The sequence below is a fragment of the Callithrix jacchus genome, chromosome 4 (genome assembly GCF_049354715.1).
Source record: "Callithrix jacchus isolate 240 chromosome 4, calJac240_pri, whole genome shotgun sequence".
Taxonomy (NCBI): Eukaryota; Metazoa; Chordata; class Mammalia; order Primates; family Cebidae; genus Callithrix; species Callithrix jacchus.
The window spans coordinates 13,948,317-13,968,741 of NC_133505.1; the positions used below are offsets into that span (position 1 = coordinate 13,948,317).

The 20,425-nt window shown below is 41.2% G+C and overlaps 2 protein-coding genes and 1 long non-coding RNA gene across 4 annotated transcripts in view; all 3 read left to right on the top strand.

The window, feature by feature from the left end:
• ATXN1 (ataxin 1) overlaps nucleotides 1–20,425 on the top strand; it is a 463,177-nt gene that overhangs the window by 33,279 nt on the left and 409,473 nt on the right. The window lies entirely within an intron of this gene.
• Nucleotides 1–20,425, top strand: part of LOC144576580 (uncharacterized) — a 434,267-nt gene that overhangs the window by 33,279 nt on the left and 380,563 nt on the right. The gene's annotated exons all lie outside the window — the stretch shown is intronic.
• Nucleotides 1–20,425, top strand: part of LOC128931873 (uncharacterized) — a 63,570-nt gene that overhangs the window by 32,670 nt on the left and 10,475 nt on the right. The window contains exon 4 of the mRNA XM_054254650.2: nucleotides 1–20,425. This exon is cut by the window's left edge and continues 13,063 nt beyond it; it is cut by the window's right edge and continues 10,475 nt beyond it. The gene's annotated coding sequence lies outside the window, so the exon portion shown is untranslated.

Consider the following 20,425-nt stretch of genomic DNA (forward strand, 5'->3'; position numbering starts at 1 on the left):
TATATTTAATAACACCAGAGCAGGCCCTTCACAATTGAAAAGGCTTTTGGTATAAGTCACTATCTGTTTCAAACTGTGATGACTTTCTGGAAAAAGTAGCTTTTGTAATATTTGTCATACTGGCTCAGACCGAGAAAGTAGTATATTCAGTGTCTAATTATACTCCATTTGGCTTGAACTCTTGAGCAGTCCACCTGTTAAGAAATTATTCTTTTTCTTTTTTTCTGAGATGGGAGTTTCCCTCTTGTTGCCCAGGCTGGTGCAATGGAGTGATCTGAGCTCAGTGCAACCTCCGCCTCTCAGGTTCAAGCAGTTCTCCTGCCTCAGCCTTCTGAGTAGCCAGGATTACAGGCACCTGCCACCACGCCCAGCTATTTATTGTATTTTTAGTAGAGACGGGGGTTTCACCATGTTGGCCAGGCTGGTCTCAAACTCCTGACCTCAAGCAGTCCACCCACCTCAGCCTCCCAAAGTACTGGGACTGCAGGTGTGAGCCAACATGCCCAGTTAAGAAATTATTCTATGCTATACATAATCGGGTGCAAGAGGTCTTAGTAATTTGCATTTCAAAATGGTAATGGGCATCATCCACAAAGAGGAGTTCTGGCTTAGTGTTTTAGTTTAGCAGTGACACTCAGATATTCTACATATTAAAATCTCTTAATATTAGTGGGCAGAACTGGGAACCGCACACTCTCGTAGTTCGCAGAGCATAAGAAGCTATTTTCTAGGGCTTCATCTTAATACAGTGATTGAGTTCTATACTATGGCCAAAAGGAAAATTATGTGGGTATTGTGGGGAGGAGGACTCAGAGGGCTAGGGCAAAGCAGGCAGAGAAATACCAGTTGCCTTTATTTAGCACATATTTACCAGTCGTTCCTGCCCACATGCACTTGTTCCTTGAGTACCTGAATCTGAATTGATTAAAAAGGTCTGTATGTGTTGAGTCTTTTCCCTTAGGAATACTTAGGCTTTCTTTGATGCTTTTTTCTCTCTTCTTTAAAAATGGTGCAGGAAAGTGTTGGAATAAACATAGTCAACTTGTGAAAGGATGATTCTTTTCCTTATCTGGGCATAAATATTGTTGAAGGCGAGAATGTGGGAGTAGTTACTGGGCCAAATATACGCAATGAGTTCAAGTGATTATTGACCTTCTGGATGAGAGGAAGGGAGAGAAATACTTTAAACCTATTTTCACAGGGCATTTCAACCAAGATGTTCTTCTGAATTCGGTTTCTGATTCAAAAACTGGATTTAGCTCTTTTTCTTGTTTGTTTCATCTGAACAAATTTACCCTGAATTGAATGGGAGAGTGTTTCTTAATCCCCCATGTCTTTAGCAATGAGTCATTTCCATGTTGTTGAGACATTTTCTAGCTTTTATTGCTGTGTGTAGTTCATCCTTTTCTCTGGATGTTTTGACTCCTTAAGGAACTCGCAATAACAAATTAACAATCACACTCCTCTGGAATGAAAACACGCAGTAGCAGAGTAATAAATAGCAGTTCTCGAAACCTGAATAAACACAGAAAACTCAGCTCTCACACTTAAGAAGGCTCCAGAGGAGTCCAGTGTCCAACGGTACAAGAAGATACCCCATTTAAAGCCAAAGGAAATTAACATATTTTCATTTTAATTTTCCAAGGGATCATGTTGTAAAACGATATAGCCACTTTCATTCTTCAAAACGTAAGAAACAGTTATTTTTAGTCATCTGATCTGCCTTCTCTCAAATGGACCATAATTTAATTGAACAGGTTTGACATTAAAATAAGTTGTGTTTCTCTGGGAAACCCCCGTAACCTGGACTTCTCCACTTTCTGTCTTTCTCTGGTGAAACTGTTAATAGTGACTGAGCTCAGGCCGTGGAGGGATCCTCACAGCCCTAAGACTAGGTGCCACCCAGTACCAAAATAACAGGAAAAAAATCTAACGTTATCCAGAGAAAATATGTCAAATTATAAAGCCTCTGAGTCATGATGGTAATCAAACCTGATTCTGTATCAGCTTTACCAAACACTATCAATATATCCTGTAATTAAAATTAAGGCGTCATTCCTCAGGTTCGTTAGCAAATCAGTGCATCTGTCGCATTTGCAAAGGCTGAAACATATTGTACATAGGACTCGAGTCTGAATGGTTGCCCCATAGAAAGTTTTAGAGCAGGCCGGACTCAGTGGCTCACACCTATAATCCCAGCACTTTGGGAGGCTGAGGCGGGTGGATTGCCTGAGGTCAGGAGTTCAAGACCAGCCTGGCTAACATGGTGAAGCCCCATCTCTACTAAAAATAGAAAAATTAGCTGGGCATGGTGGCATGTACTTGTAAATCCCAGCTACTTGGGAAGCTGAGGCAGAATAATCACTTGAACCTGGGAGGCAGAGGTTGTAGTGAGTGGAGATCGTGCCACTGCACTCCAGCCTGGGTGACAGAGCAAGACTCTGTCCCAAAGAAAGTTTTAGATCAGAGCCAGGTTGTAAATAAACAGCTCCAGTGGCTGTTTTTCACCCTGTCTCGCCCTGGTGGTATATTTAGTTTCCTGTGATGGATGGAGTGAAGTGCACAGGTCATCTCTCAGGGATGAACACTGGGTTTGATTAGAGGCCATTGTCATGACAGATATTCTAGCTCTTCCATTACCATGCAGGCTTTGAAGAAAACTTTGATGCCTATAGAACTGAAAACCACAGGCACTGAAATTCCTACTAATCAAATAGACACCTAAAGAATTCTTTTGGAGACTTTATGAATTTTCTCTCGATTCATACTGAAGGACTGGTGCCAGTAATTTTTTTTCCTCTTTGCCTGTTTCAGTTTCTCATGAAATTTTTCCATATTTAGACACACTGCCCAGTTAAAGGGAATGCCAGTCACTCTGAGTTTAAGACAATGAAGTATGTACTTCCCTCACCAATCAGTTTGGAGAGCTGATTGGGCTGAACTTCCGGTCTGAGGCATGTGAGTCACACAGAGGCAGAGATTTAAATGTTGGTTAATAACATTTAAATGAGAAAGATCTTTTGAACATGAAGTCATCATGCTTGAGGTTACTTTGAACTTTTCTCATACTCTCTTTTATGATTTGTGTTAGAATCAACATGCTTTAGTCTTATGTTAAAAAAAACACACTGGAGTGAAAATGGACATGAATTTGAACTTGCACGATAGCCAGAAACTTTCATATTGTGGAAATATTGTACTGTGAATTGTTATCCTGTGAAGCATTTAGTGAAGCTGCTTGGCTCATAGGCTATTTTTTAATGGCTTTTGGGTTCAGAAATTTCAAAACGTCAGATTCTTTGTAATTTAAATTTCCTTCTAAGTTAGGAAGTACACTGTGTTATTAATTTTAAAAATATATATACTTAGAAGTTGAAATTGTATAATTATCTTAATGCTCCAGAGTCTCTTTTCTGACTAAACATTGGAACTTATTCTGTTGAATGCAGGGAATTTGTCCAGAAAAGCTTAACGAAATTTAGCCTATGAGGGGAAATTTGCTAGATCCATAAAACAAAGGTTTAACCAAAGGGGTGATTTTATCTGTAAAAGATTGTATTTGAGTTTTGTCTCTTTCTCCTTCTTTTAGGATTAAGTAATGATTGTAGCTGAGTTTGTATAGCTGATTTACGGTATTAAGTTACATGTAAGCTGACTGTGGGTAGTTGAATTCATTTCCGCGGCACAAGGATAGATTGTTGTTTAAATGATACAAAAATTATTATTATTTTTTTCTAAAATGAAAGTGTCCCTAGAGATGTTACACCTGGAGACAAGGTAGGAAAAATGATAATGTAATGTGTTATTCTGTCTCTGGAAGGAATGATCTCTCCCATTGACAAATAAATAATTCAGAGTTTAGAATTTTTAGTTGAAATAGTTTATAAATCACAGCAATGACTTTTAATCCTTAGTAGAATTCTCTTTTATTTCTGAGAAGTCTGTATAAATGTTTATAGGAACACAGTCTTAAATATTTTTAATGTAGCATACCAATAGGACTTAAAGACAACTTTATGCATAATCACACACATTCAGAGTTGTTGGCTAAAAACACCTTATACCTTATTTGGCAGAAAATATTTTATACATTTGCATGTGTGTGTGAGAGAGAGAGAGAGTGTGTGTGTGTGTGCGTGTGTGTGCGTGTGTGTGTTTAAAATTCTTAAACATAACATCTTTTGAAGCAGGGTAGGAAACTGGTATTGTTACTGACACTGCATTCTCAGCGTGGGGAAAGCAACAGTATATTTCAGCTTTGGCAAATTAGATGCATTGACTCACTAAAGAACCTGAGTAACTACACCTCAGTTTTTATTTCAGGAAATATTAATAGTGTTTTGTAAAGCCAATATAGACTCAGGTTTGATTACTATCATGACTCAGAGACTTTATAATCTGACATATTTTCTCTGGATAATGTTAGATGTTTCCTGTTATTTTGGATTTTTTTATTATTGTTATTTACTGCGGGTTCTTCACTCACATACATGTAGCCAAGAAAAGCAATAGTGAGACGGTTCAGTGTATGGAATCCATTTTATTGAACAAAAAACCGGGGGTGGGAGGAGATCTTTTTTTTTTTTTTTTTGAGACGGAGTTTCGCTCTTGTTACCCAGGCTGGAGTGCAATGGCGCAATCTCGGCTCACCGCAACCTCCGCCTCCTGGGTTCAGGCAATTCTCCTGCCTCAGCCTCCTGAGTAGCTGGGATTACAGGCACGCACCACCGTGCCCAGCTAATTTTTTGTATTTTTAGTAGAGACGGGGTTTCACCTTGTTGACCAGGATGGTCCCGATCTGCTGACCTCGTGATCCACCCGCCTCGGCCTCCCAAAGTGCTGGGATTACAGGCTTGAACCACCGCGCCCGGCCGATCCTTTTTTTTATGGTAATAAGACTATATTATTAGTGAGCAGTTTCTTTGGCTTTTATTTATTTAAATATATCTTTTCTTTCTAACTTCACAGGACATAGAGCATGTAAGTGCATTTTGAATTTAAGGCAGAAAATCATATTTTGGTAAAATTAAAAGCTTAAGATTCCATTTTCTTGTAGAATTTCCAATCTTCCCTGTTTGCTGAACTCTGGGCCCTTTTTTGTCATCGGGAGGTCATGGCTAATGAATGTATCTCCTGCTGCCCGGTTTACGGCCACCCCCGCTGCAGTGCCGTTCGGGAGACGTGTAATGTGCCTGCTTGGACTGGCTATCTCCTCCATTTCCTCAACGCCAGTTAATGCCGCATAGTTTGCAAGTTATATGGCTGTGAGTCGGTGCCTAATCGTGCAGGCTGACTAGAAGCACGACTCTTTGCAGTGATCAGGTGGGGCCTCTGTGTGTGCCCCTTTGTGGCCACTACGATAAGGTGGTTGGGAATTCTTCATTTCTGATCACTGAACTTTTCCAGAATGTCCCAAGGCTCCCCCAGGAACTGTATTACAGCATGACATTCTGCGTATGTGGGTTTTTCTGGGAGAGGCTTGTAGCTTTTCGTTAGATCCTTAAAGAATTCTGTTTCTCAAAAGGTTCATAGGAACCACTTATTTGGAATTGAGAGATAGGCACATCTTCTGAGGAAGACAAATGAAAGAGGGTGTTGAGGCTGAGTGACAGAAAACAAGCCATAAGCGACCTATTTTATTCAATTAAAAATAACCATGACAGGGCCATTTTGTAAACTATTACTTTAAATCTACATTGCAGACATACCTGGGACCTATTTATTTCTGTTAAAAGAGGTAGGGTCTTCATGTGTCAGCCAGGCTGGCACGCAGTGGCATGATCGTAGCTCATTGTAGCATCACATGCTCAGGCTCAAGCAGTCGTCTTGCTCCAGCCTCCTGAATATGTAGGACTACAAGGACGTGCCACCATACCTGGCTAATTTTCAAATTTTTACAGAGATGTGGTCTCACTATGTTGCCCAGGCTTGTCTCAAACTCCCTGGCCTCGAGCAGTCCTCCTGCCTCAGCTTCCCAAAGTGCTGGGATTACAGGCAGGAACAACCATGCCCAGCCACTTGGTATATATTTAAAACATAATGTGGCTCTTCTGAAATAATGAAAACATAATGTTGTGGGGTTTGTGGCATCTACATTTTGAGATGACTACGTGCCATAACCTTGTTCGCAGTAGCTCCTGACTTTGATCTGTATTAGAAATTGCTCTGCAGGAGACAAATTAGGAACATTTGGAAAAATGTGTGAGTGACTGAGTGAAGACTCATAGCTGTCTTAAGGGAACCGTCTTCTGGTTTGTGTTTGTATTAAGAGGTGTGCAAAGCAGGGATAATTTGGAATGGGGGAGCTGGCTATCCTCTGGGTGTCTCTAGCACAAATCTCAGATTCCATTACATCTGCACGAGTCTTGACAGTTTGCAAAATGTGCCTGGATATATGCTTGATAAGGACAGACTTTTCTTGCCTGGGTTCTAGCTGTGTCACTGTGCTAGCGGAATATCTGGCCAGAACAGTATCTAAAGAAATACTTTGTTGAATGGGTTTACCTCAATCAGTTCTCATAGCAGCCCTGAGGATACAGATACAGCACGTTTTATCATTCTTTTCTGCAGGCTCAAAGAGGATAATTACTTACTTAGGCTCACATAGATGACAGGTAAAGGATTTAGGCCTCTCCTTTATACCATGTTTTAGCTCAACCCAATTAATAAAAGTAGAAAAGCCATGTTTGGATCAACTGAGTTTTAATAGAAGAGCATTGTAGAGGGATATTTTCAAAAATAATAGTAGCACGCTGGACTTGCAATGGAGAGAATGTTTTAAGTTCATATGTCTTGATGGTGCTAATCAAGTCAGGCTTTTATAATTGAGTGAAAACACAGAAAAATAATTTATTCATTCTTATACAACCAAGTATTTATTGAACGTCTTTGCTGCACCAGACATGATCCTATACACTGAGGATGTAACAGAACAAACAAGGTTGTTTAAGTCCATGCCCTCAGTGAGCTTATGTTCTCATAGTGGAGACAACCACAAGTAAATTGCATAAGTAGACTCTATTTGCAGACCCTCCAAAGTAGAGCAGGCTATGTTAGGAGAAAGAGGGTTGGCAGGGGCAAAGGGGAGGAATCTTTTGTTCAGTGGAGTCAGGGAAAGTCTTACGGAATGGGCTTTTGTACGGAGACTGCAGTAAGGTATGGGAGCTAGCCCAGGAAGATGGGGGTGGTGGAGGCTGAGATAAGAATCTAGGGCTGAGCACTGCAAAGGAAGAGAATGCCCAGGTGAAGGCTCTGAGGCCACAAGGAGCCTTTGAGTTGATCTAGAGGCTGCAAGAGCTTGGATTTTACTCTAATTGTGATGGGAAACTCTTATTAGTCTTCCAAGGCTGCTCTAATAAATTACCGGAAACTTGGTGGGTTAAAACAACAGAAATTTGTTCTCTCAAAGTTCTGGAGGGTGGATGTCTGAAATCAAGTATCAGCCGGGTCACCCTCCCTCCCAAAGCTCTGTTGGGAGAACCTTTCCTTGCCGCTGTCATCCTCTGGTGGTTACAGGCTTTCCTTGGCTGGTGGCCGCATCACTCCAGTCTTTGCCTCTGTTTTCACATGGCCTTCTCCTCTGTGTCTGTACCAGGTCCTCTCCTCTCTCTTGGAACAGTGGACCAACCCGGGAAATCCACAACATTTATGTCAGGAGCTGGAGCAGGAAGGTTAGGTGGGATGTGACCATCAGGAGAGCCTATCTCAGCCTGTCATGGGTTGTCACAAAGACCATTGTGTGGTTAATTTTTATCTTATTATTCTTGTTTCCTCTTTAATCTTTCATTCTAAGTCCTACAGGCCTGATTGGCAGATTCACTGTCTGATTTTTCTCATTGTAGATTACATGCTTTTTCTTAAAGCCATCTTCATTTATTAACCTTCATTCGTTTTTAATTTTAATGCACCAATCAATAATTGTTTCACTTGACAGTTTTTGACAGCATGCTGCTTGCAACATTTAGCTGTTTAGCATGAATTTCAAAAGGTGATCTATCAATTTGCACAAATGAAATAAAGTTGCTCTTTTTTCCTGTGCTTTGTGGGGGGCGGTATAGAAAAATATGTATGTTTATCTTTCCCTGGAGAATTTTTGATGTAGAAATACTGAATAGTTTTCTATAGAAATTAGATAACTACAGAGCTTTAAAATTTGTTATGCTTATTTTGCTTTTATCAGAAATTCACTTGAAAGGCCAGATTTCTCTTAATTGCATTGATATTGTGGAGATGAATCTTTCACCAAATGTTTAAGTGCTCATCATGTGCATGGCACTGTGCAAATGTTATGGGAAATAAAGACGGAGTCTCCAAGAAGTCCAGTAGTCAGAGAAACAAAGCCATCTCCCAAATGATGGTGGGTAGATCAACTTACGAAATGACAATTTGATCATGCTACATACCTTCACTTAATGAATCCTATGTGAAAATTTCCAGTAAAAACCTATGAACAAAAGTGTGTGGTCGTGTCTTCATGTATACGTTGGATGCCCACATCTGTGAGCATATTACAGTCACGGATGAACCTAGCTGAAGACTAAACAGCAGGGGGAAATGTTCTTTCTCGCTAAAATCACAGTGTTAAAACTCTTGGCAGTTCAGATGGTCTCCACTGTAGCTGTTGGTTTACATTTTGATAATTTACCAAAGAGCATAATATATTTAATTCCTAGTTGGATGGTGTAACTCAACACAGCATTTCCAGCGAAACGCTTTGCAAATGGAAAGTAAGCATTTTCTTTGGAAGCTGGCAGCTCCCTTACTCCCTTGGTTCTTCTGTGGGTATGAGCATGACCTATAGATTAGAAGTTCTGGAACAGAAGTAGAAAAATGAATTATGTCACAGTTAACAGGAAAGGAGGTGCTTTGCATTCCTGCTGCTTTGCAGTTAGTTTTGTTTTCCTTCCTTGGTTTGGGGCATTTGGCCTTGCATATCCTGGCAAGATTTAGGCAAACAGGCACTGACCTTCTGGTATGCTCTTTCATTTTGCCCCACGCATATTATTAAGAGGCATAATTCATCATCATATTTTTGTGGCCAAAAGTTTTCTAACTTCTATACTAAGCCTTTGTTTCCAGCTTAATAGGGCAAAAGAGCTAGCGTTTTCTGAGCATCATTGACCCTTCACTATGATTGGGATTTAAAAAAAAAACAAACCATAAACTGTTCATTGCACCTTTGTTATGTGGCCATTGTACCAGCCTAATTGGTACTGTGTGTATTTGGCTGTTGCACTTACTTGCTTTGCTCTGGATTTTACATCGCTTAATTAAATCTTGTACCAGTTTCCATTCTATACATGCCTAGGGAGGCAAACAGAAACTTCGTCCTGAAGCACCAAGTTCTTTGGCTTCATCATCCTAAACAGCTCTGTGAAAATCAGTTGAAAGTGAGTAGAGCCAGAAGTGGTGTGTAAGCCATGCTGTCAGTGAGGGCTGGCTGGACCTGAATACGATCGCCACCCTCTGCTCCTGCTTCTGGACACTAAGGATGGCTTCTGGTCTGTGTCCAGGGCTTCCTGTGCTGATTCAGAGAGCTATGCCACAGATGAGCCTGAGTTGAGACCATTATGCCAGCATATCCTCTGGCCAACATGATCGTTATGCCAGAATGTTAATTTGCGGTGGAAACCATCACTAACATATTCTGGGGCCCACGTGATCAGCACATTCTCTCTGTGTGTCAAGCTGCATGGGAATGTGAATCCTAACTGGAAGCTACTTTATTTATTTATTTATTTTTGAGATGGAGTCTCACTCTGTCACCCAGGCTGGAGTGCAATGGAGTGATCCTGGCTCACTGCAACCTCCACCTCCCAGGTTCAAATGATTCTCCTGCCTCAGCTTCCCGAGTAGCTAGGACTACAGGCATGTGCTACCATGTCCCGCTAATTTTTTGTGTTTTTAGTGGAGATGGGGTTTCACTGTGTTAACCAGGATGGTCTCCATCTCCTGACCTCGTGATCCACCCACCTCAGCCTTCCAAAGTGCTGGGATGATAGGCGTGAGCCACCGCGCCTGGCCTGGAAACTGCTTTATTGATTTGCCTTGAGAAATTGCTGCTGTCTGGCTGCAGGTATCAGCAGTAGTCACAGTGCACATGTTCTCTAAGGAAGATCCATATGGAGTCAGGTGGTTGCTTGGTGAGCAGAAAATCAGAACAAGGGAGTGGGATGAGTTGACTGTTAAGTGTCACTAAGCTAACACAGCACTCTGTGCATCTCAGGAGAAGGATGGCTTTTCTAGTGCAACCAGAGACACATGAGTCATTGACCGCAACTCCCTCCAGTCATCTCACTGGGGGGCCTTGCCTGTAAAGCCACTCTCTTCTCCCCGACAACCTTGGCATTGCCCAAGTAGACTTTAGGGACTTTGTATGTTCCTGGCTAAGCCAGTCCCAGCCTCCTTTTGAGGACACAGTCTTTTCTTAAATCCATGACTGTATTTCATCAGGTGCTGGCTGGGGCAGGGGCATTGGTGATGGTGGTGCTGGTGCTGGTAGTGATGATCTTTCTTCAGTTGACTTTGTATGTCCATGTTCTCATCCACTAAATTTTGTTCTTACTATAAACCTCTGACTATGTAGTCTCTTCCTTATTGTCAAGTTCCTGGTTGGGGAATGGTAATCTTTATTGTCCTTCGTATAAATCCCTTTGGAATGGACAGAGCTTTGGGATGGACATTCCATGAGTTATATCTTCATATCAAGCTCTGTCAACTGAATGGCAACATGGAGGCATTCATCCAGACCAGGAGTAGGCAAAGGATGGCCCGTGGGCGCCTGTTCTTGTAAATAAAGTTTTATTGGCACACAGCTACATCCAATAATTTGTCTGTGTCTATAGTGGTTTCACACTACAGTGGGATAATTTGATTTGAGTTGTGGTGAAAGAGACCATACTCCAAGAAAGCTTGAAATGTTGACTCTCCGATCCTCATCAGAAAATGTTTGCCAACTGTGGTCCATACCTTCGGAAGTCAGAGAATTGCATCAGGGAGGAACTAGAGGGCCAGCTTTTGCATCCCCACACCCCTGCCACAATTCAGTGAACAAATAGATCAGAGAGGGAATGTGACTTGCCCAAGGTCACAGAGCTGGCCAGTAGGAAAGCCACGACCTGAGCTCAGATCTTCCAGTTCCTAGGGTATGTGTCTTCTACTTTTGGAGGACATTGTGAGGGTCACTGTGAATTTTGTGGTTTACAGATGATCAACCAATTACAACATGCTAAAGACAGCCGATTTAGTGGTCAGAGCTGTTCTCTAAACTGACTTCCCCAGGCAAAATCACTAGCCAGCTTGGCATTGATATTCATTTATTAATTTTACAAACAGCATCTGCCATATTTCAGGAATGGGGATAGGGGCTAAGACACGATGAATAAGCACCATCCCTGCCCTCGGAAAGTTTGGATGAGAAGAGTGGTCAGCTAGCTAGATACAGAGATGCATGTCCTTTTATTTGTAGTGTGTGACTTATCATCATAGGGCTGCGATCATATGGACAAAGGATGTGTTAATTTAGCCATGAGGGGGTGGGGTGTTGTCAGGGTGTTCCACAGGGTTGGAGATGTTTGAGCTCTGTTTCAAAGGACATTGAGTTCTTCAGGTAGAGAACTGCAGCAGGAATGGCAGTGGTCCTCTAGGCACGGGTGTGCATGGTGTCCAGTAATTTGGGAATGCTTATCTAACACAACTAGAGTCAGGACATAGGATATGTGGTATGGGGTAACAGAAAACACAGTTGGAAAAGTAAGTTGGGGCCAAACTGGGAACCTTATGGCATTTCAAATGCTAAGGAGTATGGACTTTAGCTTCCATTCTAGGGATTTTCTCATCTGTATATTCCAAAACATATGGAAGACCACATTTCTTATAAAAGAGCACCCACACATTCATACTCACCCAAAGGATGGTCTGTAGACTTGGTCATCAAAATCACTAAAAGAAATAGGAGTTTTCTTCCAAATATATGTAGCTGGTCGATATTTTAAGTCATTCACCAGAATTTATTTATAGGGTTACTAAGTTTGTAGTATCTTTTTTTTTTGAGACGGAGAGTCTCCCTCTGTTGCCCAGGCTGCAGTGCAGTGGTGCGATTTCAGCTTACTGCAACCTCCGCCTTCTGGGTTCAAGCGATTCTCCTGCCTCAACCTCCCAAGTAGCATGTGCCACCACACCCAGCTAATTTTTGTACTTTTAGCAGAGACAGGGTTTCACCACATTGGCCAGGCTGGTCTTGAACTCCTGACCTCGTGATTCACCCACCTCAGCCTCCCAAAATCCTGGGATTATAGGCATGAGCCACCTTGCCTAGCCGGTAGTAGTTTTTTTTTTTTTTTGACCATTGTACATATTCTCCATCAACAGATGTTAAGAGTTAAACATCAGTTGCCTGAAGTCTGCAACATTTTTTTTTTTTTTTGAGACGGAGTTTCGCTCTTGTTACCCAGGCTGGAGTGCAATGGCCCGATCTCGGCTCACCGCAACCTCCGCCTCCTGGGTTCAGGCAATTCTCCTGCCTCAGCCTCCTGAGCAGCTGGGATTACAGGCACACGCCACCGTGCCCAGCTAATTTTTTGTGTTTTTAGTAGAGACGGGGTTTCACCATGTTGACCAGGATGGTCTCGATCTCTTGACTTCATGATCCACCCGCCTCGGCCTCCCAAAGTGCTGGGATTACAGGCGTGAGCCACCATGCCATTTTTGATTGAAGAAAATGTTGGGAACTACTGCTGTTGATGGCAGTAGTCATGAAATTTCTCGAGTTAACAAATGTTATAGGTTCCAGAGTCAAACTGCCCTAAATTTTCCTAGCTGTGTGACTTTGAGCAAGTTATTTAACATGCCTCAGCTGTAAGTCTTTATTTCTAACAGCAAAATAACAGCATCTGTCTCTTACAATTGCTATAAAGATATGATAATGTCTGAAAAGCATGTAGCAGGGGTCAGGTTGACAGGATGTGCTCATGTTAAAATAGAAGCTGTTGTAATGATTTTTAGTGGATGTGGCATATGCGGGTGTATCTTAGATTTGACCCAGTATGGAAGATGCATTCAAAAGGAAGAGTTGTACACACTTTTTGTTATCCATGAGAGAAATATTGGGGCCAGTGCGGGCAGGGGATAGGTTAGGGAAGGAGAAAGCAGAGAGAGTATGGGAAGGTGTATGTCCACTTTGGATAATGAGGTGGGAAATGAAAGGAGCCATGTCTGTTTCATGCCCAAAGCAAGACAAGGCAGAAATAACCTGTTTCTGTGACTTGATGACATAGAATGCTGTGGCTTATCTGGCAGATTCCATGCCCCATAACTCCTGGAATTGATCTAGATAAGACTTCACCTTAGACTTTACCTTGAGTAAAGTTTAAAAATTAATTTAATAAGTCAGTACCCCCCTTTGAAACATATAAACATTAGAATTATAGCACAAGTATATATTTTTGGCTATAAAACAGTACAGCCCTGCAGTTTAGCCTGCACCCATCATAAAGCTTTTAAAGGAATGTCTACAAGAAAATACATATACAATTACAAATTTTAAAACGTTAAGTAATATGTATATACTGTTAAATATATATTGATGCTTAGAAAAAGTCAGATGGGACAAATCTTAAATGTCAGCTGGGAGGTTTTTACTTCCTTCTTCGTCATTCTGTATTTTTCAAAATGAATATATGTATATATATAATTTGAAAATGTGTTAACACTATTTCAAAAGGAAAACAATCACAAAAAGGAATAGATTGGAAAAGCTTAAGGGGATTTGCTATCCTTGTCTTTTTAGATGGCTGCTCTATAAAGGCGGGTGGTGGTGGGTGCCCTCCCAGCTGTGTTTCATTTCAGTCAGTGGGTGCTCTTCTAAATCTAGTGACGGGCGGCCTACCTCCGAAAGGCGGGTGGGAGTGAGGAATGAGTGTAGCAGTAGTACATTCGAATGGGGGCAGGTTTTGTTGTGTGTGTGTGTGGTTTTTTTTTTTTTTTGCAACAGAGTCTCACACTGTCACCCAGGCTGGCATGGAGTGGTATGATCTCAGCTCACTGCAACCTTCACCTCCCAGGTTCAAGTGATTCTCTGTCTCAGCCTCCCAAGTAGCTGAGACTAGAGGTGCACGCCACCACACTTGGCTATTTTTGTATCTTTATAGAGATGAGATTTCACCATGTTGGCCAGGCTGGTCTCACACTCTGGGCTTCAAGTGATCCACCTGCTTTGGCCTCCCAAAGTGCTGGGATTATAGGCATGAGTCACTGCACCTGGCCAGGGGCCAGTTAAGATTTGATGATTACATCTTATTGAATTTTTGCATCAGAGGAACCTGGAAGGCTTGTTTAGACCACAGATTCCTGGGCCCCAGCCCTGGGGTTTCTGATTTAATAGGTCTAGGATAGAGCCTGAGAATAGATATTTCTAACAAATCCCTCCATGAAACTGATGCTGCTGGCCCCAGGACTACACTTTAAGGGTGGGTAGTTTGCAGATGGAGAGCTGCATCAAGGATGAAAAGCATCTAGTCGAATTTTCTATGTGCTCCCGCTTCGTATACACACACTGAAAGCACTCCACTCTGTTTTCTGAGATTCTTTCCCTCTCCGGAATATTTGGTTCTCTTTTCATGTTCAGCCAGTAGAAACAAGAAGTGACTCTTGGATTGAGCAGTTCTCATGTAAGTAACCCAAATGATATTGACACATCATTTTTACACAGCATCAGCTTGTTCACACACATATGCCACCAGAGGCCAATGGCGTCCTTTGGCTTTGTTCTCCTTTTTAAAAATTCAGTGAGTAAGCTAATTTTAAAGGAATGTCTCAGAAAGCTATTCCTGTAAACCCAGCATTTGTCAATTGAAATAGAGGAAGCAGTGCTGATTACTGCAATTGTATTGAAACTTATTCATGGTGGGGCCCCTCTAGATTCAGATGGTTTGGGCAGAAACCCTCCAACTCTTCCCTTACCACTCCATTGTTTGGTGAAGTTTAATTTGCTCTCATAGCATCTACGTTCTCAGCCAGGTTTAATAATTCTAGTGATTCTTTCACTGGAGGGGATGATTCAGAGAGGAAGAGTTGGCATTAATTGCTTCATCCACTGTGCTTACTGTGAGTCATCTCTTGTCTTTGTAATTCAACTGGAAGAAGGAGAAATGTTGTCTCTGGTTCCTGAGGCCAGCTTGGGCTCCAGTGAACTAGGATACTCCCTCGTAGCCATTTGTGATGAGAGTTTCATTCATTTACTAAGGGAATGAATAGATTGTGAATCTCATTATCCTAGCAGGTACATATAAACATATAAATGGCAAATTGCAGTTATTTCCTGATGTTTATCAGTGATCAGATGCCACAGGAAGGATGTTAGCTCTAAACGGGCACTGTTTTGAAGGTGGCTGATTAAGAGGCCAAAAAAAAGAGGAAAAACAGAGGAGTGTGTTCAGGTCCCTGCCTTCACTCAGTTCCCTCCCCTAGCTTCCAATTTGATTAACAGGTATCAAGGGAGGAAGAGGACAATTTCCAAATAGAACTGCCTTTGATTCTCTTTTTGAGTGTAATGTGGTAACTGGATTATTTGGAAACACGAGTTTAAGTCTCATTTTCTAGTTCTTACGTTCAGTTCACTCGTGTCTTCCTGTTTGGTGAATACCTTCCCCTTCTGACTCAGTCTTCTCTATTTCTCCTCTCACTGAACCACACCACCGTTCTTCCCCTGCCATAGGCATTTCTCACTTGCTTTCTGCCTTGCCTGGCTGTTTTCACTCAAGCATGTTCACTGTTCCTTTGTACGGAATAGGGGTTATCCCTACAGACCCTGCAGGTGGAAAGTACATCTTTCTTTTCACTAATAAATTAGTTTCTATATAGGGAGAACTTACATACAGTGAAATCAACACATCTTAAGCATATACAGCTCAGTGAGTTTTGATGAATGCATATATCTATATAACCAGCACCCTAATCAAGATATGGGACATTTCCATCACCCCAAAGAGAGCCCCTCTGCCCCCTTCCTGTAACTTTCCTCCTCCCAGTAGTCAACCATTGCTTCTATTTCTGTCACCATAATTGAATTTGGTTTGTTCTTGAACTTCATATGAATGGAATCATTCAGTCAGTACTTTTTCATGTCTGGTTTTTTTGTTCAGCATATCATTTTTGAGATCTTCTGTATTGTTGCAGGGAGCAGTAGTTAATTTAAAAAATGTTGGCTAGAAGCCAAGGCAGGCATATTGCTTGAGTCCAGAAGTTTGAGACCAGCCTGGGCAACATGGTGAAACCCTGTGTCTACTAAAAATACAAAAACTATGGGGCAGCAGTGGCGAGCGCCTGTAGTCCCAGCTACTGAGGAGGCTGAGGTGGGAGGATCAGTTGAGCCTGGGTGGGTCAAGCCTGCAGTCAGTCATGATGATGCCACTGCACTCCAGCCTGGGCAAGAGTGACCTGTCTCAAAACAAACTAAAAAACAAACAAAAAAAACCCATCTATATCTATAGATATCTATATCTATAGATAGGGTTTTCTTTCTTTTTTTTTTTTTTTCAAATTTTTTGAACTCATATATATAGCCGAGTTCTTTATATAGTCTGGATTTAAGTCCTTTGTCAGATAGATGTATTTTTTCTCAGTGATTGGCTTACCTTTTTCATTTTTTAAACTGTGTTTTTGATGAGCCCCTTTAAATGTTAATGAAGTTTAATTTATCATTGTGTTAAGATAAATGCTTTTTGTGTCTAGTTAACATTTTTGCTTACCCTGTGGTTACTAAGATGTTACCCTCCTGTTTTCTCCTAGAAGCTTTCCAGTTTTGCCTTAACATTTAAGTCTATGAGCCGTTTCAAATTACTTTTAAGGTATGAGGCGTAGGGGTCAAGGTTCCATTTTTTTCATACATTTATTAAAATGTATGAAACAACAATTATTGAAATCATTTTCTTTCCTTGTAAAATTGCCTTAGCAGCTTTGTTGGTTGGGTGCGGTGGCTCACATCTGTAGTGCCAGCACTTTGCGAGGCCTAGGTGGGCAGATCACCTGAGGTCAGGAGTTCAAGATCAGCCTGACCAACATGGAGAAAAAAAAAATACAAAATCAGCCAGGTGTGGTGACACATGCCTGTAATCCCAGCTACTTGGGAGGCTGAGGCAGGAGAATCGCTTGAACCCAGGAGGTGGAGGTTGTGGTGAGCTGAGATTGTGCCATTGCACTCCAGACTGGGCAATAAGAGTGAAATTCCGTCTTAAAGAAAGAAAAGAAAAAAGAAATTGCCTTCGTACCTTTGTCAAAAATCAGTTGCTTGAATATATGTTTTAAGACTCTGTTTATTCCACTGACGTGCAATCTATGCCTGGGTAAATACTATATTGTCTTGGTTAAAATAGCTTTATGGGCTGGGCTCTGTGGCTCTTGCCTGTAATCCCAGCACCTTGAGAGGCTGAGGTGAGAGGATTGCTTGGACTCAGGAGTTTGAGGCTATAATGATTGCAGCACTGGGCAGCAGAGTGAGACCCTATCTCTCTTAAAAATAATAATAATAGGTGGGATGTAGTGGCTCACACCTGTAATCCAAGCACTTTGGGCGGCTGAAGTGGAAGGATTGCTTGAGCTAAGGAGTTTGAGATCAGCCTGGGCAACAGAGCGAAACCCCATCTCTACTAAAAATACAAAAAGTAGCTGAGTGAGGTGGCCTGTGCCTCTAGTCCCAGCTACTGGAGAGGCTGAGGTGGGAGGATCACTTGAGCCCAGGAGGTTGAGGCTGCAGTGAGCTGTGATCCTGCCACTGCACTCCAGCATGGCTGACTGAGCTAGACTCTGTCTAAAAAATAATAAAATGAATAAACCTTAAAATTAGAAATTAAATAGCTTTATGGTAAGTCTTGAAATCAGATCGTGTGAGTCTTCTTTGTCTTCTTTTCCCCTCAAGATTATTTTGGTGGTGTTCTAGCTCCTTCAGAGTTCCATATAAATCTCTTTTACCCCTCCACCCCCCGCCAAAAAAAAAAAAAAAAAAAAAGCCTGCTAGAAGTTATTTGGGATTGCATTGAATCATAAGAGATAAATTTAAGGCAAAGTCACATTAACACTATTGAAACTTCAGTTCGAAAGCACAGTATGTCTTTCTCCACCTTTTTAATTAATTTCTCCTAGGAATGTTTCCCTGTTTTTCCTGCAGAGAAACGCCATGTCTTTGGTAAAATTTAATTGTAATGTTACTTTTTGACATAATAAATGTAATTTTTAGAGCATCCTTTTAAAATTATTTAATGCTTACATAAGGAAATATGATTGATTTTTGTATATTGACCTTGCATTTTGTGAGCTGCTAAATTCATTTCTTTGTGAAGTTTGATAACCAGGCCTTTTTTTTCTGATCTTTACAGAGAAAGCATTAACTATTTCACCCCCATTTCATCATGATGTTAGCTGTAGGCGTCTCATTTGCCTTTTATTGATTGAGGAAGTTTCCTTCTATTCTTTTTTTTTCCTAAGAATTTTTGTTTGTTTTTATCGGGAATGTGTGTTGAAATTTGAGCAGTTCTTTTTTGCCTCTGTTCAGATGTCATATGGTTTTCTGCTTTATGTGGTTAATTATATCAATTGGGTTTAAGTGTTAAACCAACCTTGAGTTCCTGGGATAAGAACCAGTTATAATTATGCATTATTTTGACCTGCTGCTAGATGTTTTGGCTAATATTTTGTTAAGTGTTTTCGCAAGCATGTCTAGTAAGAATATTTGTCCACGCCTGTAATCCCAGCCCTTAGGGAGACCGAGGTGGGCGGATCACGAGGTCAGGCAATCAACACCACTGGGGTCAACATGGTGAAACCTGTCTGTACTAAAAATACAAAAAAATTAGCTGGGCGTGGCGGCACATGCCTATAGTCCCAGCTACTCGGGAGGCTGAGGCAGGAGAATTGCTTGAACCCAGGAGGAGGCGGAGATTGCAGTGAGCCAGGATTGCCTGCACTACAGCCTGGGCAACAGTGTGAGGCTCAAGACTCTAGACTCTGTCTCGAAAAAAAATAATAATTTTGTTTCTTTATATGATATTTACTAGGATTTAGCATTGGTGTTAGTAATACTGATAATATAAAAATGTATTCGTGGAGTCCTCCTGTGTTTTATTATTTTCTGAAAGAATTCATGTAAGATTTTCTTTCTTTCTAAAACTGATGACATTCCACAGTGAAATCTTTGAGATTGAGTTCACTTTGTGTGAAGGTTCTAAAAGCTTTTAAAATTTAATTTAAAAACATTATGCAGTAAAATATTCCCTTTTTTTGACGTACAATTCTGTGAGTTTTAACACATGTGTAGAGTTGCATAACTGCCACCACAATCAGGATACAGAACAGTTGTATCGTCCCCGTGCCAAGAATTTTGATAATGAATTCCATTTCTTAACATACAGCCGACTATCAAATTTTCTGTTTATTCTTGCTATTGGTAGGTTATGTTTTCTCTTTCTCAAGAAGTTTTTCATTTCATCCAAGTTGTGAAATTTATTTTTACTTTTTTTTTTTTGAGACCGAGTCTCGTTCTGTTGCCAGGCTGAGTGCAGTAGCGCAATCTTGGCTCACTGCAACCCTCTGTCTCCCAGGTTCAAGCGATTCTCCTGTCTCAGCCTCCCGAATAGCTGGGCATACAGGCACCTGCCATCACACCCACCTAAGTTTTGTAGTTTTAATAGATGTGGGGTTTCACCGTGTTAGCCAGGATGGTCTCGATCTCTTGACCTCATGATCTGCCTGCCTTGGCCTCCCAAAGTTCTGGAATTATAGGCGTGAGCCACTGCGCCCAGGCAGTGAAATTTGTTGACATAAAGTTGTTTGTAATATTTTCTTCTTCTTATCTATTTAGTGTCTGTAGGACCTATAGTGATATTCCCTTTTCCATTTCTAATGATGTTTTCATTTATTTATTTTTGTGATTAGTTTCGCTAGGTGTTAATCAATTTTATGAAGCTCTTTAAAGAATGAACTATTGTTTTTTTATCTTCTCATTATTTCCTTCTGTTTCCTACTTTGGGTTTAATTTTCTTTCCTTTTCCTTTTCTTGTCTTTTTTTTTCTTTTGAGATGGAGTTTTGCTCTTTCACCCAGGCTGGAGAGCCATGGCGCAATCTTGGCTCACTGCCAACTGCATCCTCTGGCTCCAAGAGATTTTCCTGCCCTAGCTTCCTGAGTAGCTGGGATTACAGGCACCCGCCACCATGCCCAGCTAATTTTTGTATTTTTAGTAGAGACGGGGTTTCGCCAGGCTGGTCTTGAACTTCTGACCTCAGGTGCTCCGCCTGCCTTGGCATCCCTGCTAGGATTACAGGTGTGAGCCACTGCGCCTGGCCTGCTTTCCTTTCTCTATATCATTGATTTGAACATCGTCTTTTTTTCTGTTCCTAGGTACACACACTTTTAAGATTGTTGTATCTTCTTAATAA